This window comes from Podarcis melisellensis, assembly GCF_964234715.1.
Source record: "Podarcis melisellensis genome assembly, chromosome: W".
NCBI classification, from domain to species: Eukaryota; Metazoa; Chordata; class Lepidosauria; order Squamata; family Lacertidae; genus Podarcis; species Podarcis melisellensis.
Window position 1 is genome coordinate 26384448 of NC_138535.1, and position 24639 is coordinate 26409086.

Below are 24639 nucleotides of genomic sequence, written 5' to 3' on the forward strand. Positions count from 1 at the left end.
GAAATGCCATTTGGTGGCCCAGTGAGAAGCTTTGGGAAGTAATGAAATACATTTCTGAAAGTTATTTATGGATGCACAAGGTCACCACATCTTTGCTTAAGGTGAATGGAAAGGAACATTTCCCCAGGCGGCACACCACTGTCCCCGAATCTCGTCCGCTGCTTGGTCATTTCAACAGATTGTGTGTACATTTCAGAAAGCTTCCCCTTGCCTACAAATGAAGTGCATGATTTTTCAAAAACTTATTAATGCCCCGTGCTTTTACTTCTGGTGTGGTAAAAAATGGCAGAATCTGGCTATCATTTAAAGCAGTGTAAGACGCTGGTTTACGTTTCCCCTCACATTTGGTGACTAGGTAGGGATATGCAGTTTTGTGTTTTGTTTTTTGAAGAGTTGCTAAGGAGTCCTGCTGCTTCCGAGTTTTATTTTGGGGGTTGTTGTTGTTTTTGTTTACAAAAAGGTAGTCCAGTTGTAACCCTTTTCTAGGTACAATTCTGTACATTCTGGTACTACCTGTTCACTCATGGTCCCTCCAAATCCCTTTGTTTCTTTTAGCAATGTGCCCTTGTGTATCTGCACAAGCTTTTCAAAGCCTGCTACCTTTGCTTACAGAATTTCTCCTGAGGGGCGCTTTGAACATGTCCCGTAATACATGTGGATAAAAGGAATCGCCTTTGTTAATTTCAAAAGCCATTTTATTTCTTCCATGATTTTCCTCTCTTGTTAATTTATTTTGTAAAAGCAAGTGGGGTTTAGTCACCAAAGAGGTGGAGTCTGTGGTTTTGCTCAATAGGTCATGGTCATTTCAAGAGCCATAGGGCCTGAGATGGTTCCAGCTCTAATTTACGTGTAAGATTAGGAGTCCAAGAATGTGGAATCAGTACTGCAGAAGGTCAGTTCTGACATACTTCCCCCCTAAATAGTGGGTGAAGTCCTTTTGGAAAGGACTCAAAGGTTTCAAAGTGTCAAGTTTTGCTGTACTGAAGGACTGTCCATATCTAATCTATTAGAACACTGAACCCTCCTCCCCACTCCAGGAATTTTGCTATCCAGTTGCTCATCTCATTTCCATGGAGGACATTCCAAGAAAGAAAAGTGGGTTTGAATTTGGATAATAAAAGTTTCCAGTCGAGTAGATTTATATATTTTAGTGAAGGTAAGCAACTTAAAATGACCCCAGACCCAGTAAAACTCATTACAAAGAGAAGAGAAACAACATTTAAAAGCAGATACAAATAATGAGGCATTATTCTTTTCTCAAGAAGCCAGCAAAATTTCATCTTTCCTGTTTTATTTTAAGCATGCTTTTTATTCAAGTTTTTAACAAACAACAAGGTGGTAAGCTGCTGACTATAGGCAGACCATCCTTTCTCAAGGGCCATTCCAAATGGGATGAGGTACATCCTGGATAGCATGAAGAACAATCCAACCCTGGGGTGCATAACGTGAGGTCGAGGAATGCCACAATGGAGAGAAGCCCCTCACCAAGAGAGCTGGCACAAGGGCTAAGAATTGTATCCCGCCTGCTTTCCACAGTAGCATTCCTACTACCCTTCTCCTGATTTGGGGCAATGGGAGAGTCAAATCATTCCCCGCGTCTTCTAGTGGCGAGTCTCAGAGAGCCGCTTTGCTAGGGATAGACAGACAATGGTTGGGAACACTTGGGTTCTTCTGAGCCGCTCTAAGGAAGACCGTATGCTGGATGTCCCACCCGCTGCGCTCCACCAAGGTGCCACTATACTCACAGCAGGAGCTCGTAACAGCGAGTTGGTAGCTAAGATATAAATCAGTTGGGACGTTTGGAACCTGCACACCCCAAAACTGGTACTGGATTCCAGCCCACACCCATCCTTTCAATGGTACCCTCCCCCTCAGCTCACCTGGTGGCAGGCATTCTTGAAGAGGTGGTCCACCAAAAGCCAGATCTCCTTGGCCGCTCAGTGGAGTCATCACCATCCTGGGGTACGATATCCAGAAACTGCTTCTCCTGGAGGTCCAATGACAAGGGGGACTGGCATGAGAGCCTGACAGAATGTGTGCCAGTATGCATTCTTTCCTTGCTCCAGCTGGGTGGACAACTCTTGCCCTCTGAGGCCAGAACTAGGGCTGGGTGATAGCTGACTTTCAACACGGTGATATATCACTAGCTAAACATTGCAATACACCAATATATCATGATGTCTGAAATAAGATGGAGCTATGTAGAGGCATTGGCTGGCTTCACGGTTTCCCCCGCATTGTGATTTCGGCTGCCCCCTGCAGGAGGGCAGGGGAAAGCTGAACCGGCAGAGTCCACAGGGGCTGCAGGAATCTAAAGAAGCATTGTCTGGCTTCACAGTTTCCCCCCACATGGTGTTTTTTGCATAGTACACACACACACATCATGATTCGCAATATATTGCCGGGTCAGAAATTATGAAACCAGTCTCACTATCTAGACTTCAAGCTGATTTGAAAATATATCGCCCGGCCCTAGCCACAGCAAGCATCTCAAGTGGGGAAACAAAAAACTAATTGCTCGCACCCCAAATCCAAGCTCCCCCTCCCCCTATTAATATGCAGCTAGTAATCCTCCCACTCCGGATGTGCAGTTCACCCAAAAGCTTACTGAATATGCAGCTGTGGACATGAGGTTTGGCTAACATTTTATTTAAATTGTTGGAACCTGCCCTGGGACCTTAGGGTGAAGGGCAGGAAATAAGTAACAAAAACAGCAACAGAACATGGATGGGCCTTCATAGGTTGATGGGCTGCAGCCCCAGCCAGCATGATGAGATGAGGGGGTCACATGTTCACCACCCCTTGTCTAGAGCACGTTGCAGAGGCAGGGGTAGAAACTGAGCAACAGCTGGAGCCCCAGCCCACGACTTTGTCTGGGCAATGCAGCACACAGCAGCTGGTGAACAATGCCTCCGGCCTCCTTCCCATCTTCCTCTCCAGGAATGTTCAGGGTGGTTATTTCTATCTCAAGCTACCACATTCAAGAGAAAGAGAAAGAGAGGAGGGGGGAGCAAGAGAGCTTTAGGAGCACAGCAGTGGCAAGCAGCCCATCACTGAAAGTGAGGCATCTAATGATAAGCCTGCATTTTTATCAAAGCTTATATATTTTATTAAGGCTTGCTTGTATTTAAAAATGAGCTTTAAAAAAAGGATTTTCAAATGTTTCATGCCAGGCAGAGAAAAAACCTTGGCTTTTCTCCTAAGACAAGAGGGCCCCATTGATTTATAGTAGAAAAACAATTCTCAAAGTCATAAAAAGGGGAAATTACATATGCTGCCCTTGCAGGCTGAGAAAACACAATTAGGAATGAGTAAATAGTAAAATAATACCAATGTGCCTCCCAGTAAAATGAGCCATATCTTCTTCCTAAGGTTGAAAGGCCAAGAGCAGTGAAAAAGACAACTGACTTGGCTGGAAGAATGAGAGTATTTTTTGGGAAATCTTTTAAAACATTTAGCTGACAGAAAAGAGAGCATTTTTGAAAAGTCTTTTCTAAAGCTGTTTCTTTCTTAAACTGAGAGAGTTAAAAAGGGCAATAAATGTTGGGAAAAGGCAACTGGCTTGGCTGGAGAAGAAGCTTCTTTCTACTTTATTTTTAGGCTGGAAAGGGGGGTGAAAGGGGGAGGTGTAAACTGAAGAGGTTTCTTTTTAAAAGCTGTTTTTTTACTGAGTTCCTTCCTTTTTACTTTGAGAAGCTTTATTCTTTTAAGAGGCTACCTATGATAATGTATGAAATATAATAGCTTAAATATATTGGCTTAAATGTAATTATGCAAAGGATTTAAGGAATGCTAGATTCTTATTTCATATGGTTGTAAGAGTTGTATTTATCCTGAAATTAAGTCAGCCACCAGCCTAGCCCCCCTGCCAGACAGAAGACGCCATCCAAGCACTCTTGATATATAGTTGTCAGGCATTTGTTTAGAAACCTTAAATGAAGGAAATCTTTCAATGTTGATGTGAACTCAAGATCCTTGACATCTGTTGAACATAAAAATGTAAGATTAAACATTTGTTTTAGAAGGCAATAGGGCAAGGAGGGCAAGAGGTGAGCTGGTAATTAAGATTCCATGTAAGATATATTATTACTTATTTGTCATATATATAGCTCTTTGTCTCCCTTATAAGGGCAAGGAAATGGGTGTATCTTTTGTGGGTGTATCTTTTGTGATTGGTTCTACCAAACAGCCAATAGGAATTTCAACCAGGCTGATTGGACAGAGGCAGCCACAGGAGGAGCAAAGGGGGCTGGATTAAGGGAATATAAGTGCTGGCCAGGATGGCAGGAGGCCAGGCCAGAGCTTGGTAACCATATACCACTGAGCCTCTCATTTATTTGTCTGACAAATAAATTAATATTTTAATTTCTCTATTGCTGCGTTGAATATTTCATTCCAGCTAAGCGTTAACCACAAGCAGAGGTGCTACAAAAGGAGTTGGCAAGGATGGAGAATTTGATCCCCTCATCCCCAGGGCAGCTGTTGATTAGGACCCAGTTCATCCCCCCTCCCCCCCCCCGCCAATACTCCCCGCCCCTGGAGAGAGAGAGAGAGAGAGAGAGAGAGAGAGAGAGAGAGTGTGTATTGGTGTGGGGAATGACACATGCTGTATCAGAGTCTTAGTGCAAGAGTAGCTGGTGCATGCTAAAGAACACAGGAGCCTTGCTGGGTTAGATCAGCATTCTGTTCCCACAATGGCCAACCACATGCCCTTGGGAGTCCATAGGGACACGGGGACAAGAGCACTCTGTCCATCATGTTCCCCAGAAACTGGTAATCAAAAGCATGTGGTTTGTGATAATAGTGGCAAGAAATAGCCCTGACCGGAGCCACTGATCAACATATCCTCCATGATTCTAAATGTCTACAGCTGTCCAAATTGACAGTCACCACGGTCTCCTTGTGGCTAGGATAATACACCCAAGTTGATCTGATTTCGAGAGGAGTGACATTTCCCTGAGCCACCCCAAAGCAGCCACTACCGCTTCCCAAATGCCAGTGCTCAGGTGGTGAGAGTAAGCCAGAGTGGCACAGCCTGTGCAGCAGTTGCTGAGCACAGAGACAAGGAGAAAACTGGCTCTTGGGGCCAGAGGGGGCTGGCGCCTGCATCATGAGACTGGGCTTTCTGCCTCCCGTGCTGCCAATCGCAAGCGGACCCAGAGTCAAGCAGCGATGGCAAATTCTGGTTTCGTCTCCGTTCTCCTCTGCCGAGTTCTACAAGGGCCACGTTGAGACTAGGGGAGAGACCAAAGCAGAGAGCTAGAGCCACCACCTGGACTGGATTTGAGTCAGAAGGCAGGCAGGTGTGGGTACCTGAGAGGAAAGTCCGGTTGGTGGGGTAGTGCCTGGTTTGCCCTAAGGGACCAGCTGCCACTGCATGGAGCAGCTGCTGATCGTTGACAAGGGCAACTCCATTTACGTGCCTTCGAGGCACATGCACACTGCCGCAGAGCTGGAAGGGGCACTGGAGGGGGCAAAAATGTCCCCCCCCCAAAAGCACAAAAGCGGCAAAGTGGCATGGAAACAGCATCTCGACTCCCTCCCAGGAGCTTTGGCACCGACCTTTCAGACCTGTGGAGAGTTGGAGCAAGGAGTTTTGCAGGGAGGCTGCTGGTTTTCAAAAGGCCTTTCAAAAGGGCTTCCGGGAGTTTAGAGGGTGTTTGCAGGCTTTTCCAATGCTGCCCCCAATATACGCAATTTCATTTAAATGCACGGCACCTCGGAACGCAACCCCCGTGTAAACCTGCTTTGAGCCCGCTACAAGAACATCTAGAGGATAGCAAACCAACTGTTACCTTTTCTAGGAAGCCGTCTTCTCCCTGAGATCAGAGGAGGAAGGCAAGAGCAACAGACAACCAAGGGTGTTAATGGCACAGGCCCTGAGAAGAGAAAGAAACAGCCCATTGGCTGAACAGAATCTGGGCAGATGGCAGGGAAATGCACACGGTTCAGTGGCCCTGCGAAAGGGCAGGTGGGAGGACCAGAACCTGGGATGACTCAGTCAAGGCAAACAAAGGGCATGAACAGCACACAGGAAGCGGATGCAGAGCTACAGAAGCTGAAGCTGAATGCAGCGGAGGACCCCCAGCCCCCACATTGCTGAGTGGAAGAGCAGCTGTTTTCCAAGCAGGCAAGCAGAGTGGGAAGGGTAGACATCCAGCACATGAACCTGCCAGGTAAATCAACCCCTTTCCCTACCAGGTCAATAAGTCTGGTGACGGGAACTCCGCCAAGCGGCTGCCTCATCCAGCACAAGGCTTCCAAGGAGGTCCCGAAGCAGCTTGGTAGGTAGCTCCCACCGATGGTGAGGAAATAGTCCTTGCCAGGGTCAAGGTGAAGGACAAAGATAGCCTCAATCTTCTCTTCCTTGCTGACGTACACATCCAGGGAAATGTCCACCGTCTCACCTAAAACGGGAGGAGGTCAGGTAGATACACTCTTGGGCACAGCCAAGTTGCCTTGTCTGTAAATTAAAAGTGAAGACGGTGAAGAATTGAACAGAAGGACACAATAGGAGGCTGCTGGATCAGGCCAACGGCCCATCTAGTACAGCATCCTGTTCTCACAGGTGTATGGGGCAAACCTTAACTTCAAGAATTAGGAGAAGAAGCGACTCAGTTCCCACCCCCACCCCACTTTCCTCTCTAGTCCTCCAAAGCAGCAGCTGCACAGAAGATGGTGACAGGATACTGGGGGGTGAGAGAAAGTGATCCTAACAAAAGAATATCAAAAGGGAAAGGATTTTTGCGCCCCCAATGTAACTTTCTTTTTTAGTTTACATTTCATTGAGTTTTTAAAGGTTTGGCTAGTTCTATATGTTCCCCAAGATATTTTTGTGCCTCCACAACATAAAAATACGATTATTTTTTTAAAAAAGTAATTTTTGGACGGACTGCTCTCACTGGTTCCCTGCGATGCCAAAAGGTGTTTGGGGACCCTCCAGCATTGCTTGGCTTCAATTCATTTGTCTGTGTGTCTTTGTTTAAAGCTGGTCACACACACTTTTACACTTTGGGCTCAGCTGCTTTGACGTGTGGCCCTTGGAGGCTTGAGCATGGGGCAATGCAGCCCACAAATGTTAAGCCTCCCCTGCTCTACCAAACTCCCAAGGTTTGAGGGAGGAGGGTTGGGAAGAGGAGGGGAAAAGGAAGGCCTTCCCTAGATGAGCCTTGGGGTCCCTTTCCAACTCTACAGTTCTCTGATTCCAGAGAGAGACGCGCAGGGCTCCAAGTATCCCTCGCAGGGCTCAGCGCGAAGCCATGGCTTCCAATACTGGCTGTCACTGAGCTTGGGGATAAAGGAGAAGTGGAGGGTGACCTGCCCGTTGTTTGTGATCTGGAACCTCTCCTTCTGCAGCTGCCGGAACTTCACATTCTCAAACGGAAACTGCAGAGCAAAACGGGGGGGGGGGGAGGAAAGAGAGTGTTTGCCTTCAGCAGAGGCAAGGAAACATGCTCCAGGGGGAAGTTTGTCCTTGGCCCCGGCCTCTCATTTAGGGGACTGCACATGCAACAGGTCCACGTGGGGCTCTCCAGATATTGCTGCACTTGCCACTGGCCATGTTGGCTGGGGATGATGGGAGTTGTAGTCCAGCATCTGGAGGGCACCACGCTGGCGACCCCTGGAGTCTTTGCCTGCGAGGAAGAGGAAGAGGCTGCCGCTCAGTGGAAGGGCATCTGCCTTGCATGCAAAGGTCCCAGGTTCTATCCCCAGCATCTTCAGGTAGGGCTGGGAGAGATCCCCCGGAAATCCTGGGGAACCGCTCAAGACTGAGCTAGATGGGCCAAGGCCTTCTTTCCCCCCTGGTCTTTTTGCAGCAAACCCTCTTTAAGGGGTTGGAGAGGATCCTATTCGTCCTTACCTCCCTCCAGGGAGGGAAGGAATTCGTTCTCCATCCTGTCCATCAACTGAACAATATCCTCAATCACTTTCCGGTACCGTCGGTCATCCACAACCTTCACCTATCGGGGGGGGGGGGGGCAGAGCACATTTGTTGGGGCTATGGACTAAAAAGGGGGGGCATGAGTTAAGAGCAGAAAGGCCTGATGCACCCCCTGTTCCCAGCCCTGAAAGAGGCAAGTACTGTAACTCTGAGAGCTTCCCCAGGATGGCAGCGGCTGTGACTTCCAGAGCCAATGGGCTGAAGCCCAATGCTCCAAGCCAAGTACCACAGAAGCTCCATTGCATGAATGGAGCCAACGGTTAAGGTATACAGTTCAGCCCATGTGGTCTGCCATGCCTGCAGGAGCAGCGTGTACTCAGAACAGTGGAGAATGGAAGCCTAGGGATTTAACAGAGCCAAAACCTGCCCACTCCTTGCACCGGAAGTCATTGGCCAAGGAGGAGCTCTGTGGAAAGGGGCCTGGTTGTTGGTCAGGGCCTGCCCAGATTCGAGGAGGTGCCACATAGCAGGCAACTAAAAAGCCTGAATAGACGATAGCCCTGGCCAGGGCAGGTGTTACCCTGTGAGGAAGAGGGAGCTGGCGGGCTTGTGGTCGCTCCTTTTCAATTCCATGTGGCTTCGGTAGCTGAGCTGATTCACGCTGCCTCCTCTCCAGAGGATTGGCTCACACCATGCTGGCACACGGCACTTCCCACTGCAAGGAGACAGTTGGACTGGCTGAGGCAACACACAAGGCTCACACAGTCAAACTTTGGCTCCACACACGGCCTGTGATCTTGACCACGGTCAAGAGCTGGAGATGATGGGGCTTGGGAGTCCAACTTCTGAAGGGGCGGACCTTGCAGGTGTGCAGGCATTTTGCCTCATGGAGAGAGTTGTCAGGAAATCAAAAGCTGCCTTCTACCAGGTCAGAATGATTTTCTGACCTCCCCCAGTTTGGATTCCTACATTGCAAGGGATTGGACGAGATGACCCTCGTGATCCCTTCCAACCCCACAATTCATTAATTAAGTCTCCTCTGGCTGGCAGCAGCTCTCTGTGGCCCAATCCTTTTTCAGGTGGAGGTGCCTTTCAACTTGAGACTCTGCATACAAAGCATATGGCACACCACCAAATGATGATCCTTCCCCAAAGCAAGGGGCCCCGTTATTCTTGTTCAGACACTATTTTTTCAGTGATCCAAAAGACCCTTTCTGGCACCTGAAATGCTGCCCAAAGGAGCCTGCCGTTTTCCGGCTTCGTCACTACATGTTCCGCCTGTCCTTTTGATTTCCCCATTACCACAGCAAGAGCAATGAAACTAGCAGGCCTAGGTGGCTTCTGACAGTTGTCAAGAACCACAAGAATATGCCACATCCTGGATGGTGAGGCTCAATGGCTACTAGCCATAATGGCCAGAGAACATACTCCACCAAGAGAAGCAGTATGGCTTGGAGGAGGGGAGCGTGCTGTTGCACCCAGGTCCTGTTTGTGGGCTGCCCGAGAGGCATCTCATTGGCCAATGTGAGAACAGGATGCTGGGCCAGATGGACCAATGGCCTGATCCAGCAGGGCTGCTCTCATGCTCTTATGCCCTGGCAGACTCATCTTGAGAGAGCACCAAGTCTCATTCCCAGACTTCCTTGACACAAACAGGATTCTCTGCTTAAACACGCCATGAAACAGGATGCTGATTATCAGGACAAATGTGGGGGAAAGGCTGCTTGTGGAAAGGAGCCAAAACATTTCCAGAGACTTTGAGCAGGGATGGCTTGAGGAAGACAACATATCACAGCCTTGCATTTCACAACTCGCCTAGCAGCCTTTGGCAACCGGGAATTCCATGCAAGCAAAGTGAGCAGGTGAAGGAGAGCTGGATCTCTCTCTTCCTCCGTGGCTTGGTGTCCATTCTGGCTGCAGAGGAAAGGAAGTCCGTCCAGCCCTCAACTCTAGCCCTCCTCCAACAGCTTGCTTAGCAGAAAGCCATGTTTAAAATATATGTTTTACTAGCCTGCTCAGGAGGATGGAAAGGCAGGACACTACTAGCATCTCAGCAGACTAGGAAAAACAAACAAGCCTTGCAGAAGAATGATTGAGAGGACTTACTTACAAAGGCTCAACTATCAAGCAGGATCTGTTTTAGAGTCGAATTTGTACGTCGGGATGAACTTGATCTCTCCCTCTGTGAAATCAGCAAAAGCTGTCTTTTGGGTACGCTGAATGTTTAGCTAAAGCCAAAAAGAAATCGCTTATCAGCAGAGAAGCAGAAGACCCCCTGTTGCCTGACAATGGAGTCTATTAACAGCCACTGTTGTGCTGGAAGACCAAGGTGAAGTACTAGTAGGTTAAAGGTAAAGGTAAAGGGACCCCTGACCATTAGGTCCAGTCGTGACCGACTCTGGGGTTGCGGCGCTCATCTCGCGTTATTGGCCGAGGGAGCCGGCGTACAGCTTCCGGGTCATGTGGCCAGCATGACTAAGCCGCTTCTGGTGAACCAGAACAGCACACAAAAACAGCGTTTACCTTCCCGCCAGAGCGGTACCTATTGATCTACTTGCACTTGGACGTGCTTTCAAACTGCTAGGTTGGCAGGAGCAGGGACAGAGCAAGGGGAGCTCACCCCGTCGCGGGGATTCGAACCGCTGACCTTCTGATCGGCAAGCCCTAGGCTCTGTGGTTTAACCCACAGCGCCACCCGCGTCCCTACTAGTAGGTTAGCCAAGTGCAAAAAAGGGGTATACCTGCTGAGATCCTATCTTATACCCAATTCTTAAAGGTACAGGATGCTTATGCATTTTTGCCCCATGTCATCTTAAATTACTTTGCTGCATCACACGACAGGAAAATCCTCTAACTCAGGAGTAGCAGACACGTGGCCCTCACAATGCTGCAGAACTACAATTCCCATCATCCCTGATTACTGGCCATGATGGCTGGAGCCAACAGGAACTGCAGCTCAGTAACATCCGGCAGACCACAGGTTAGCTATACCTCCAATAGACAATCTTATATGTACCAATAATCCATACAAACTGTTAACAACCACCAGAATACACCCCCGACACTAAGAGCAACTGCAAAACCACCCTTTTGCATCCTACGTTGGCTCCCAGGACGTTTCTGAGCACAATTCTCAGTGTTGGCGCCAACCTTTAAAGCCCTAAATGGCCTCAGCCCTGAAAGAGTGTCTCCATCCCCATTGTTCAGCCCAGGCATCAGGGTCCAGCACCGAGGGCCTTCTGGCCTTTTCCTCACTGTGAGAAGCGAAGTTACAGGGAACCAGGCAGAGGGCCTTCTGAGTAGTGGCACCTGCCCTGTGGGACACCCTCCCGTCAGATGTCAAGGAGATAAGTAACTATACAGCCTTTAGGGAAGTTTTTAATGTGTTATGATGGTTTTGCATATGTTGGAAGTCCCCCCCTTGCCTTCCTTGCAGCATCCTTCTCAAAGGGCTAAGGCACGACTACGCTCACAGAGTTTAAATCCACCGTAAGGTGCAGCAATCAGGCCTGTTTCAACACAAAATACCAATGCTCCTTATGCCAAGTGGGAGAAAGGTCGTCAACATGATGAACACACAAACCTTGGAGAGAAAAATGTAAAACAAAAAGCACCAGCAATTTAATTGGACTTAATGGAAGTCTCTGCTGATAAGAACATGTGAGCAACGCAGATTTTCCAGACAGATGCAAAACCTAGAGCAGGAAACCTTAGACCTTTCGATATTGCTGGACAGCAGCTATGCTGGGGCTGATGGGAGTCCAACAACATCTGGAGCGTGTGCTGAGCTAGGAAAGCCCTCTAACTGGGAAACGGCAGAGCAGTCCTACTTATTCCAAGGCAACCCTCCAACTTAATTGGGACTTGCTTCTAATTCAGGTTGCACAAACCGGCAACCTTAAAAAGCATTTGTAGAAGTCGCAGTCATCCTATGTTATAGCTACACTTTGCTCCTAACTGCCTGAAAGTGGTTTCTCTAGCCTAGGCTGGGGTATCCCAGACAAAGGAAATAAACAGGGCAATATCCTAAACCACCACATATAACACAAAGATGTCTCTCACCTGGTCGTAGGTCAGAAGTCTCTGAAGCTCATTTTTAGTGATCAGATGACAATGCTGGAAAAAAGCAAAGCAACCACAGCTACAGGCTAGCTCACGGGGTCGGGGGTCGGGGGTCGGGAGGCAGCCTGCTGCCACTTCCTGCAATATGTAGTAAGACTGATAACTAGGATTGGGCAGTATGATCATATTAGGCTAGTGCTCTGTGAACTAGACTGGCTCTTGAACTGCTTCCAGGCCCAATTCAGAGCATCCCATTTGGCCTTTCAAGTGTTTCAAGGTTTGGGGAAAGGGTACCAGAAGAAGGCCCACTTATGTTTGCACTGCCTCTCCACTGACTAGAATCCCTTTCCCAGGGAACTCCTGCTCTTTCAAGCATGGCAGGGCCTTTTCAGTCATGGCACCCGACCTTTCAGAATAATCTCCCAAAGAGGTTCACCTGGCCCCTGCTTTGATGTCCTTTCAGCAAAGACTTTTAGAATTTCCCCTGGTTCTTGAATTCATGGGCAGGGCGCTTGTGGCCCTCCAAACCCTGCTGTAGTACACAGGAACATGGGAAGCGACCTTATATTGAGGCAGACCATTGACCCATCAAGCTCAGGACGGACTACATGGACTGGCAGCAGCTTTCAGGCAGAGATCATGCCCAGCCCTAGCTGCACACACTGGTGACTGAGCCGGGAACCTTCTCCATGCAAAATGGCCGCTCTGCTTTCGCGTTACTGCCCTTAACAAACTGCAACTCCCACCCCGATCACTGGAGAAGTTGCCCACATTTGCTATAATCTCATCTAATACATCTCTGCCACTCGGTTTATGTTGCTCTCTCCTGGCTGCTCTAGTAGAAACCTTAGTGGTGCAGCTGCAGCAGCAGGGATCGCCGACACTGCACCCTCCTGGTGTTGCTGAAGTGGAACTCTCATGAGCCCGTCAGCAAGGCCAATTCTTAGCAATTATGGGAATTTTGGTCAATCAACATTTGGAGAGCACAATGCTGCCTGCCATAAAGAAGGCTGATCACCGAAGAATTGATGCTTTTGAATTCTGGTGCCGGAGGAGACTCTTGAGAGTCCCAAGGACTGCAAGAAGATCAAACCTCTCCATTCTGAAGGAAATCAGCCCTGAGTGCTCACTGGAAGGACAGATCCTGAAGCTGAGGCTCCAAGACTTTGGCCACCTCATGAGTGGCCAATGGATCCAAACTACAAGAAAGAAGATTCCACCTAAACATTAGGAAGAACTTCCTGACAGTAAGAGCTGTTCGACAGTGGAATTTGCTGCCAAGGAGTGTGGTGGAGTCTCCTTCTTTGGAGGTCTTTAAGCAGAGGCTTGACAACCATATGTCAGGAGTGCTCTGATGGTCTTTCCTGCTTGGCAGGGGGTTGGACTCGATGGCCCTTGTGGTCTCTTCCAACTCTATGATTCTATGAGAAGAGAAGACTCCCTGGAAAAGACTCTGATGGATGAATGTATTGCCAAAAATGTTATTTTTGTTTCAGTCATTGCAAATTCTGGACAAGATGGACTGTTTCAAGAAGTGGCAGAAAGACATTTCTAGATTTGTCTGGCAGGGCAAGAAGCCCAGAATAAAATTTAAAATACTAACTGACGCAAAGGAAAGAGGTGGATTTGCCCTGCCAGACCTTAAACTTTACTATGAATCAGCAGCATTCTGCTGGTTGAGAGATTGGCTGCTTCTTGAGAACACAGACATTTTGGACTTAGAAGGTTTCAACAATGTTTTTGGGTGGCATGCATATTTGTGGTACGACAAGGTTAAAGCACATAAAGCATTTAAAAACCATATTGTCAGGAAAGCATTGTTTAATGTCTGGATAAGATACAAAGACTTACTGGAAAATAAAACCCCAAGGTGGTTGTCACCAATGGAAGCAAAGGCTCAGAAAAAACTCAATATGGAGGCCAAATGGCCGCAATATTGGGAAATATTGGAACAAGAAGGAGACAAATTGAAATTGCAGAGTTTTGAGAAATTAAAAGATAAAGTGCAAGACTGGCTTCATTATTACCAAATAAGAGAGGCCTATAATTTGGACAAAAAAAATGGCTTCCAGGTGGAAAAATCAAAATTGGAAACAGAACTGTTAGATCCCAAAACTAAGATACTTTCAAGAATGTATAACTTGCTGTTAAAATGGAATACGCAGGATGAAATGGTTAAATCTGCTATGATTAAATGGGCACAAGACATTGGTCATAACATTATGTTTGCTGACTGGGAACAATTGTGGACCACCGGTATGAAATTTATGGCATGGCATGTAATGCATTGAGAGAGAATATTATGAAAATGATATACAGGTGGTACATGACACCAGTCAAGCTTGCAAAAATATATCATTTGCCCGACAATAAATGTTGGAAATGTAAAGAAAATGAAGGTACATTCTTTCACCTTTGGTGGACGTGCCCAAAGATTAAGGCCTTCTGGGAGATGATCTATAATGAAATGAAAAAGGTATTTAAATATACCTTCCTGAAGAAACCAGAGGCCTTCCTCCTGGGCATAGTCGGCCAATTGGTGCCAAAGAAGGATAGAGCTTTTTTCATGTATGCAACAACAGCAGCAAGAATACTTATTGCAAAGTATTGGAAGACACAAGATTTACCCACCCTGGAAGAGTGGCAGATGAAGGTGATGGACTATATGGAATTGGCGGAAATGACTGGCAGAATCCGAGACCTGGGAGAAGAGTTGGTGGAAGAAGACTGGAAGAAATTTAAAGACTATTTGCAGAAACACTGTAAAATTAACGAATGTTAAAATGATGTTGGATTGAAAATAAGTGGCATTAGCAACAAAGTTATTAAGAATATGCAAAAATGAATTGATAATGGTTGGAAATAAAGAGTTATAATATGTTAAGATATAGAGATAAGACAATGAATGAGGGTAAGGATTTGCTGATTTGATTATGTAAAGGGGATACAAAAAGGGGAGGTGAGAGGAGGTCAAGGAAACAAGCAAATGAGTTTAAAGTTATAAAAAAACAGATTTGTTTTTATTTTTTCTTATTTTCTTTTTGTCTTTTGTCTTTTGTATGTTGTATTTTTATTTTTATTTTTTCATGTATTTTTGTACTTATGTTTTTGTAAAACTTTAATAATTATTTCTTTAAAAAAGAGAAAAGACTCTGATGTTGGGAAAGATGGAGGGCACAAGGAGAAGGGGACGACAGAGGACGAGATGGTGGGACAGTGTTCTCGAAGCTACCAGCATGAGTTTGACCAAACTGCGGGAGGCAGTGGAAGACAGGAGGGCCTGGCGTGCTCTGGTCCAGGGGGTCACGAAGAGGCGGACACGACTAAACGACTAAACAACAACAAATGCTGCCTACCCTGAGCTACACACAGGCAGGAAAGTTACAGAAACGTGACTCAATTTGCTTCTCCAGATAGCGGAGACCAGCAAGTTACATCAGCCAAGGCTCTCTCCCTCCAAGCCCTCGAAACGCACTCGTGTTTCATGATTGTCAGCTGCGGCAGACCCTGGTCAGGGGGCAGGAAGCTCATCTGGGCACCGATATCCTTGTAATCCTGGTTTCGGCGCCCGAAGTCTTCCACGTGGGCAGCAAGGTGGGAATTGACCATGCAGAAGCTGGTATTGTTGCAGACAAGCCTCACGGCCACACACCCCTTGTTACCCTGCAGGGGCGGAGCAAAGATGGCTGTTAGTGAGCAAGCAGGAAAGAGGGGGAACTGGTTGGCAGAGATTAGAAAAACAGACAGACAGACAGACAGACAGACAGACAGAAAGATCGACGTAGGGAATTCCGCTGTCAGGGTCTACTCCCCATCTTCCCCATGATGCCTGTGGCCACTGTCTCCCTCATCACTTCCTTGATGCGGCTGAGCTGGTCCTTCCTGACAAAGATGAGCACCAGCTGCACCTAGAAGATGCAAGGTACTGGGATGTCTACCAGCTCTGTTCATTGCTTGCTGTCCTGGGCCGGCTGGATGCAGATAGGAGTGGCAGGTGGCACCAACTGGGGATCCCCCAAGGGAAGAAGGCTCAGAGCCAGGGAACTGGTGGGGGGTCGTCCGAGGGAGAAGAGGGAGCAGACTGTGAGCAAGAGGAGGTGTTGGAAACTGAAGAGGCAGGAGGGCAGGAAGATTCTGTGGCAAACAGCAGCCCAGAATCCGAGGCAGAAGTGGAGGCTGGAGGCGGGGGTCAAGAGGCAGAGATCAGGCAGGCTGCTGAAGAAGCCAGGGGGTCTCCCCATCCTGCTGCGATCAGCTCCCCTCCCTGCTGGTCTCCCAGAACACAGAGAAATTAAGAGGAGGGAGCAAAGACAGGCAAGGTGTCAGAGTCTCAGGATGCTTGGGAAGGACCAGGGGGAGGAGGAGACTTCAGAGAGTGGTGGGTGGGTAGCAACCTTCAGCCTTCACAACTACCTCACTGGGGCAAGACCTGTTGGGAAAGGTTTCTGTGATCACGAGGCCTGCACGGTTTGGGTTTCTTTGAATAAAGAATGTGGGCTTCTTTTGAATAAAACACCACTGACACCAGGTGTTTTTTCTTGCTGACCTCCTCCTCCTCCTCCTCCTCCTCACTCCAGCTCCTGACAGCTGTCTGGCTGCTGAAGAAATGGGTGGGGTTGGACTTACTTTCTTGTACTTGGATTTGGAACGCAAAGCCTTTTCCACAGCTGTCAGCCACTCTTGCTCCTTTGTCGAGTCCAAGTAGAAGAAAGCCTCTGTGCTCAGGTCCAGCTCCTGGAACCGAATGCCCAAGTGCCAAAGAGAAGGATGTGGAAGTGCAGGAATAGGACTCCAATCGGAACAGACGTGCTGGTCAAATATGCAAAGACAACAGGAGTGTGCAAGGGCAGGCAAGATCAGGACCAAGAACAAACAAGTAATACCAGCCACTTCTTCCTCAGCTTAGCTATTCGGGGCCCCAAAGGAGCTTTGCTAATGAAAGAAAAAAAGCTTTTCCCTTGTATTTTTTAAGATGTGTCAGCCAGCCTGATATCTAAGCACTATCCCAGTAGCCACAGGCAACCAGAAATTCTTTGAAGGCAAGTGAGTTGGTTGATCTCTCCATTCTTCCTTCACCTGGCAACCTGGTTTCCAGGCTGGCTTTCCGGGAGCAGAAAACCACCTCTCAGATCTGTTGTGCCAAGCTTGTTTGCTAGAAGATTACCCCGTAACACCCTTGTCCTCTTTGCAAACCTCCTAAAAGGCTAGCCTTCTGTGTTTCCATGCTGGCCATGAAGGAATGGGCATTCCCGACTCTGAAAACAGCACAGAAATACAGCCTGTCTAGTAAAGGGGTAAAAAGAGCAAGCTAAACAGCCTCTGTAAAACAGTAGCATCTGAAGCTGCTAACCACATACTGATAAACATATCATAAAAGGAGACATGAAAAACAAATGGCCACTGGGTACTACTAACAGTGGGACACGGGTGGCGCTGTGGGTTAAACCACAGAGCCTAGCACTTGCAGATCAGAAGGCCGGCGGTTCGAATCTCCGTGACGGGGTGAGCTCCCGTTGCTCGGTCCCTGCTCCTGCCAACCTAGCAGTTCAAAAGCACGTCCAAGTGCAAGTAGATCAATAGGTGCCGCTCCGGCGGGAAGGTAAACGGCATTTCCGTGTGCTGCTCTGGTTCACCAGAAGCGGCTTAGTCCTGCTGGCCACATGACCCAGAAGCTGCACACCAGCTCCCTCGGCCAGTAAAGCGAGATGAGCGCCGCAACCCCAGAGTCGGTCACGACTGGACCTAATGGTCAGGGGTCCCTTTAACTTTACCTTACTACTAACAGTACGAGGAAATAACCAAAGCAAAAACTCAAAAACTTTGTTTGAAGTAGTAAGCTTAGCATTATAAGGATGACCCACACCAAGTGTTGGGGGGGGGGGTGTCACACCTCCCTTTCCTCCAGCACAGCTTTTAGGAGGAGTTCCAAAGGTTTTGCTTCAGTTTTGGATTAACTGCATCTTGTCACAATGTCTGAAGCTGCACAAACCGCTTCATTTGAACCATGGCTCCTTGAAACAAGCCCATTTCCAATCGTGGGTTTACAAAGCTGGTCAAATGAACCACCTTAGGATCTGGACACACCAAACTGTGGTTAATTTAAAATCCAAGTGGAAGCTTCCCAATAGGCTTGGGGTGGGGGAGAGGTGTGCAAACCTGGAGGAGAGGCTGCCGTCCTGCTCATAATATGAAGCCACGGTTCAGTATGTGGCACCAAGGGAAATTGCCCACCACAACTAATACTTTCAATTACCCACCCATGTGGCCTGAGTGAACAGGACAGACTTTGCCTGGCACCCAACAATAAAGCTGTCATGTAGATGTCGCTTTCTCCAGCCCCAACTCTGATACAGGTTATAATAATAATAATAATAATAATAATAATAATAATAATAATAATAATAATAATTTATTATTTATACCCCGCCCATCTGGCTGAGTTTCCCCAGCCACTCTGGGCGGCTCCCAATCAGTGTTAAAAACAGTACAGCATTACATATTAAAAACTTCCCTGAACAGGGCTGCCTTAAGATGTCTTCTGAACGTCAGGTAATTCTTTATCTCTTTGACATCTGATGGGAGGGCGTTCCACAGGGCGGGCGCCACTACCGAGAAGGCCCTCTGTCTGGTTCCCTGTAGCCTCACTTCTCGCAATGAGGGAACCGCCAGAAGGCCCTCGGCGCTGGATCTCAGTGTCCGGGCTGAACGATGGGGGTGGAGACGCTCCTTCAGGTATACAGGACCGAGGCCGTTTAGGGCTTTAAAGGTCAGCACCAACACTTTGAATCGTGCTCGGAAACGTACTGGGAGCCAATGCAGATCTCTCAGAATCGGTGTTATGTGGTCCCGGTGGCCACTCCCAGTCACCAGTCTAGCTGCCGCATTCTGGATTAATTGCAGTTTCCGGGTCACCTTCAAAGGTAGCCCCACGTAGAGCGCGTTGCAGTAGTCCAAGCGGGAGATAACTAGAGCATGCACCACTCTGATGAGACAGTCCGCGGGCAGGGAGGGTCTTAGCCTGCGTACCAGTTGGAGCTGGTAGACAGCTGCCCTGGACACAGAGTTAATCTGCGCCTCCATGGACAGCTGTGAGTCCAAAATGACTCCCAGGCTTCGCACCTGGTCCTTCAGGGGCACAGTTACCCCATTCAGGACCAGGGAATCCTCCACACCTGCCCGCCTCCTGTCCCCCCAAAACAGTACTTCTGTCTTGTCAGGATTCAACCTCAATCTGTTAGCCGCCATCCAACCTCCAACCGCCTCCAGGCACTCACACAGGACCTTCACCGCCTTCACTGGTTCTGATTTAAAGGAGAGGTAGAGCTGGGTGTCATCTGCATACTGATGAACACCCAGTCCAAACCCCCTGATGATCTCTCCCAGCGGCTTCATATAGATATTAAAAAGCATGGGGGAGAGGACAGAACCCTGAGGCACCCCACAAGTGAGAGCCCAGGGGTCTGAACACTCACCCCCCACCACCACCTTCTGAACACGGCCCAGGAGGAAGGAGCGGAACCACGGTATGACAGTGCCCCCAGCTCCCAGCCCCTCTAGACGGTCCAGAAGGATGTTATGGTCGATGGTGTCAAAGGCCGCTGAGAGATCCAGCAGAACTAGGAAACAGCTCTCACCTTTGTCCCTAGCCCGCCGGAGATCATCAACCAGCGCGACCAAGGCAGTTTCAGTCCCATGGTGAGGCCTGAATCCCGATTGGAAGGGATCCAAATGGTCCGTTTCCTCCAGGCGTGCTTGGAGTTGTTCAGCAACCACCCGCTCAATCACCTTGCCCAAGAATGGCAGATTTGAGACTGGGCGATAGTTGGCCATTCACCACCCCGCAGAGCCCATCGCCCAGCCCTTCCCGGCTCGCTTTTATCAGCCAGGATGGGCAAGGATCAGGGAGACAGGTGGTCGGTTTCACTCGTCCAAGCAGCCTGTCCACATCCTCGGAGGTAACAGATTGGAATTGATCCCATGTAACAGGACCAGACAGAACTCTAGCACTCTCCCGCCCTGGCCCTGCTCCCACGGTGGAGTCTAGCTCCTTCTGAATCTGAGCGATTTTATTCGCAAAAAACTTTGCAAAAGCATTGCAGGAGGTCTTGGGGTCCCTACCAGGCCCCGGTGGTACAGGTGGTTCTGATAGATTGCGAACCACCTGAAAAAGTCTCCTGCTGCTGTTTTCTGCAGATGCAATGGAGGCGGCGAAGAAGGCCCTCTTCGCCGTCGCCATTGCCACTTGGTAGGCTCGACGTTGAGCTCTAACCCGTGTCCGGTCTGATTCAGAATGAGTTTTCCGCCACCGGCGCTCTAGCCGTCTCAACGATTGTTTCATCACCCTCAGCTCCGGGGAAAACCACGGGGCTGTCCGGGCTCCATGCAATCGGAGAGGGTGCTTCGGAGCCAGACAGTCAATAGCCCTGGTTAACTCCGCATTCCAGCGTGCCACCAGGGAATCAGCTGAAAGGCCATCAACTTGGGATAAAGCATCCCCTACCACTCTCTGGAAGCCAATTGGATCCCTTAAGTGGCGGGGGCGGACCATCCGAATCGGTCCCACCTCCCTGCGTAGGGGAAGGGTTGCGGAGAAGTCCAGTTGCACCAGGAAGTGATCTGACCATGGCACTTCTTTTGTTTCGCTTTTAGTTAATGTCAGATCACCAACATCCGTAGAGGTAAACACCAAGTCTAAGGCATGTCCGTGGCTATGAGTTGGGCCAGACTTATTCAGGGACAGCCCCATGGAGGCCATGCTTTCCACGAAGTCCCAAGCGGCCCCTTGTAAGGTCGTGTCGGCATGGATGTTAAAATCCCCCAGGACAACCAAGCTAGGTGTCTCCAGGAGCATATCCGCCACGACCTGAAGCAGCTCGGGCAGGGAATCCTTGGTGCAGCGGGGAGGTCGGTACACCAGTAGGAATCCTGTACTGCCCCTATTGCCCAACTTCCAGAACATGCACTCAGAAAACTGGGTCTTCCCAATAGGACGCCTGGTGCAGACTAATGACTTCCTAAAAATCACTGCAACCCCCCCCCCCCCCCCGCCCACATGACCTGGGTTGCTGTGCGTAAGAGAAACCTGGTGGGCAAGCAGCGGCAAGGACAGGCCCATCTGCTTCATCCAACCAGGTCTCTGTCACACATGCCAGATCAAATCCTCCATCCACAATCAGGTCGTGGATGGCAGTGGTTTTATTCATCATTGACCTGGCATTGCACAGCAACACCTTCAGGTCATGTGGGTTTCCCTTGCTGATTACTGTATCCTTCCGGTCAGGACCAGACCTGGAGGCAGGGATAGTCCTCAAACAACGACTAAACCTGCCTCCTCGGTAATGACATGGTCTGGTCTTAGCATAATTCCTCCTCCTGCCCGTGATCACTGAGATCGGGTGTCCCAATACATCTCCCCCTGTGGAACCTGCCCCACCCAATCTATTGGCTGAGGCCCACTCCCAGGCAGCCATGACCCTTCCCCTTAAAAGGCAAAATACAAACTATATAATAATTTAACAGAATAATAATAATAATAAAACAAAACAGAACAAAACAAAACAAAACAAAGCAAGAAACAATAGCCCTGACTAAATGCTTATCCCACCCCAAGCAAAAATAAAGTAATGAAATAATATAATATTATATAAAAAAAACAACCACCATTTAAAGTGCTGCAAATTAAAAGCGATTAAAACATTTAAAACCATTGTGTCCATTGCTGCTGGTAGCTGCTCTAAACTGTAGTGGTAGTGCAGGCCCCGCCCCCTAGGCCGGATGGAGTTGGCAGGAGAGGGAGCGGTCCTCCCAACACTCACGCAAGCAGCAGCAGCAGCAGCCGTGTCCCGGAAGCCTCTCTCAGGCCTCTTATGCTGTGGTGGTTCCACTGGTCTTTGCACTTTGGCATGATCTGAGCTGAAATTCTGGGTGTTGACATATTCCTTCTCTCTCTTGGCGAGGACGTGCTGGATGAGTCCCTCTCTCTGTCCGGACTGCGGATGTGTGGAAGGCACAAAGAGCTGGCGCATAGTGTGGGTCATTGGGGTTGCTTCTTGCTCATGCTCTCCTTGTCACGGATACGCCTCAGGGAGATGAGAACACAACTCAAGTAGTCCTTCAAAGCAAGGAGGCGGGAGGGCACAGTACACCTCTAAGGCAACTTACAGCCTGCTTGGTGGCAGCGGTGGGGGTGGAGGCTCCCCATTTGCTGATTCTGCAGGTTTCTTTCCTTCTCCATGAAGTTATCCTCGAATCCCAGAATTCCCGAGAGAGGAAAAGACTTCTGAGGTTAGAGAGGCTTGTCGCCGGAAATCACCCCCCCCCCTCCATTAACACGTGTAACGCACAAGCACCACACTCACACATGCACGCAGCTCCCCTCCCTGACCCCAGAGATGTCCCTTTAGAGGGCCATCTCTTAACAGCCTTCCGTAAATAAGGAAGCGCTAGTCTGACAGCTCTTCTCTACAGCGCTCCGCATCGCCCTATCTTTATTGTGAGTAGACCGGCCGCCTGAACTTTAGGTCAAACGGCGGCCGCCTCAGCCAATCAACATTGCCGAACAGCGCCCCTTGCGGCGGCCACGCTGGTACTGCAGGCTGCAAGCGCCTTTTCCTCACCTTTTGACAGCTCTCGATACAATGTTTCCGAGTTTAATTGACCGTGACTGATGTAATCAAAATGTAGCAAGTAACTTCCGAAAGGCGAAAGTACTTTGAACTTCAAGGACAATATTCTTTATAAATTCACCAAAAATCAGCCGTACATCGGATTTTCACCGGACCACTTTTATTTTGCTACATATTACAAGGACTATCAAAGGGGGGTGACCTGATGTGGGGCAGCCATAATCCCTTGACCGAGCGGTCACGTAGTCAGCGGCCCTTCTCAGCGGACGTGACTACCTTGATAGCCATCATGATGGGCTCAGACAGAAGGCTATCAAGGACACAATAAACTGCACCCTTTAGTGTATTCCATGCGGACTCGCACAAAAGGACTCTGACCGGATTCCCCTCAGGGGGCAGGAAACTTCGCCCTTCTCTTTTGTTCTTGTAAATAACTCATATGGGGAGGGGAGAGGAGGCTCCGACCAGGTGTCAGGTCACTCAGATTACCTGTGTAGCCCCTCCTCGACTCCTCCTAATATTAATGTAATCATGATGTAAATGTGATGTAATTCTGGGGGTGTAGCATAGGGGATTAGCAACTAATAAAAGTTAGGGTCTCCCTTTGTTCGGGGCTTCCATCTTGCTTCACCTCGTGGGCGGTGGGAGTCCTGTCGCGACAGTCTTTTCTTGAATAAAGACCGAGCCTACTGGCTGCTGTTTTGCTCTGAATTGCTCTGGTCGGTGTCTTCATTTGTCCAAGAGAGCCCTCGGACTTTCCTGTAACAGGCTTCAGAACCGTTTGGGGAAGTTTCGGGAAAGGAACTTAGAAAATACTTAACTGCAGGAAAATGTTCCTGCCTCCCCACAGCACCACATTTGCCGGACAATTGCCTCTCAGCTTATGCATGTTTAGGAAGGATTGTGGAGGCAAGAGGTCCTCCCCTCAAGGCCTTTTCCTCTAAAGGAGGTAGACTGGTCTTCTCCAATCCTCTGGCCACTGCTGAGTTTTCCAAACTTGCTGGCATATTGCGTGTAGCACCTTAACAGCATCATCTTTAACAAAATTTAATAGTTCAGCTGGAATACCATCACTTCCACTGGCCTTGTTATTAGCAGTGCTTTCTAAGGCCCATTTGACTTTGCTCTCCAGGATGTCAGGCTCAAGGTCAGCAACCACACTACCTGGGGTGTATGAGACATCCATATCTTTCTGGTATAATTCCTCTGTGTATTCTTGCCACCTCTTCTTGACGTCTTCTGCTTCTGTGAGGGTCTTTCCACCTTTGTCCTTTATTATGGTACTCTTTGTATGAAATGTTCCTTTCATAGCTCCAGTTTTCTTGAACAGATCTCTGGTTCTTCCCATTCTGTTGTTTTCCTCTATTTCTTTGCATTGCTCGTTTAAGAAGGCCCTCCTGTCTCTCCTTGCTATTTTTTGGAAATCTGCATTCAATTTCCTGTATCTTTCACTATCTCCCTCGCATTTTGCTTGCCTTCTCCAAGTCCACCTTTCCTTTTGAAGCAAAATGTCATTGAAATGGGGGAGAAATGCCCTGCATGAAGTCTTGGGTTTGCAATTTGGGGAGAGGGAAGACTGTCTGCGGCGCTGGGGAGCAGGCAGGCTAGCGAGGCCCCCTAGATCTAGAGGCCCATGGCTTCTGCCTACTTAGCCTATACATAAATCCGGCCCTGCCTATGTCACAGTGAGCACAGGCCCATCGATCACGTGCAAGGCATTCTGCATGTTGGGAAGGAGCCTCCTGTTCTGGGCCAGGTGGAAGAGTGACACCAGCAGAAGACTGGGTGGTGGGGTCGAAGCTGATCCCGGGGAGCACGTGAGGAGTCAAGGCTTCCCGCATGAAGGCCTCGCTTCCCCTAGAAGTCCCTGCCTCCTGGTCTGTGTTCGCTTTCTTCTTCAGGTACAGCGCCAGCATGTTCTGGATGGTGCACCTGCTTTCGGGGGAGAGCTTGTCGAACTGGTCCACACTAGAAGAATAGCCATGAGACGGGTGAGACTCCTGCAAGGCGTCCCCAAAGTCAGGGGAACATAAGCGCATTTGAAGAGCCTTGCTGGCTCAGGCCAAGGCC

General features: G+C 48.9%; 1 pseudogene across 1 annotated transcript in view; it reads right to left on the reverse strand.

Annotated features, from left to right (window-relative positions):
- Positions 1-1871: 1871 nt before the first annotated feature.
- The window catches only part of LOC309361278, a 162126-nt pseudogene continuing 139358 nt past the window's right edge, over positions 1872-24639 (reverse strand). The window contains exons 15-27 of the transcript in view: positions 22106-22223; positions 21829-22023; positions 16571-16753; positions 15753-15852; positions 15380-15630; positions 11945-11998; positions 10007-10110; positions 8463-8597; positions 7851-7961; positions 7221-7386; positions 6199-6407; positions 5796-5819; positions 1872-1987 (exon numbers count right to left, since the gene is read on the reverse strand). The product of the transcript in view is annotated as an uncharacterized misc_RNA (transcript). The remainder of the gene's footprint in view (positions 1988-5795; positions 5820-6198; positions 6408-7220; positions 7387-7850; positions 7962-8462; positions 8598-10006; positions 10111-11944; positions 11999-15379; positions 15631-15752; positions 15853-16570; positions 16754-21828; positions 22024-22105; positions 22224-24639) is intronic.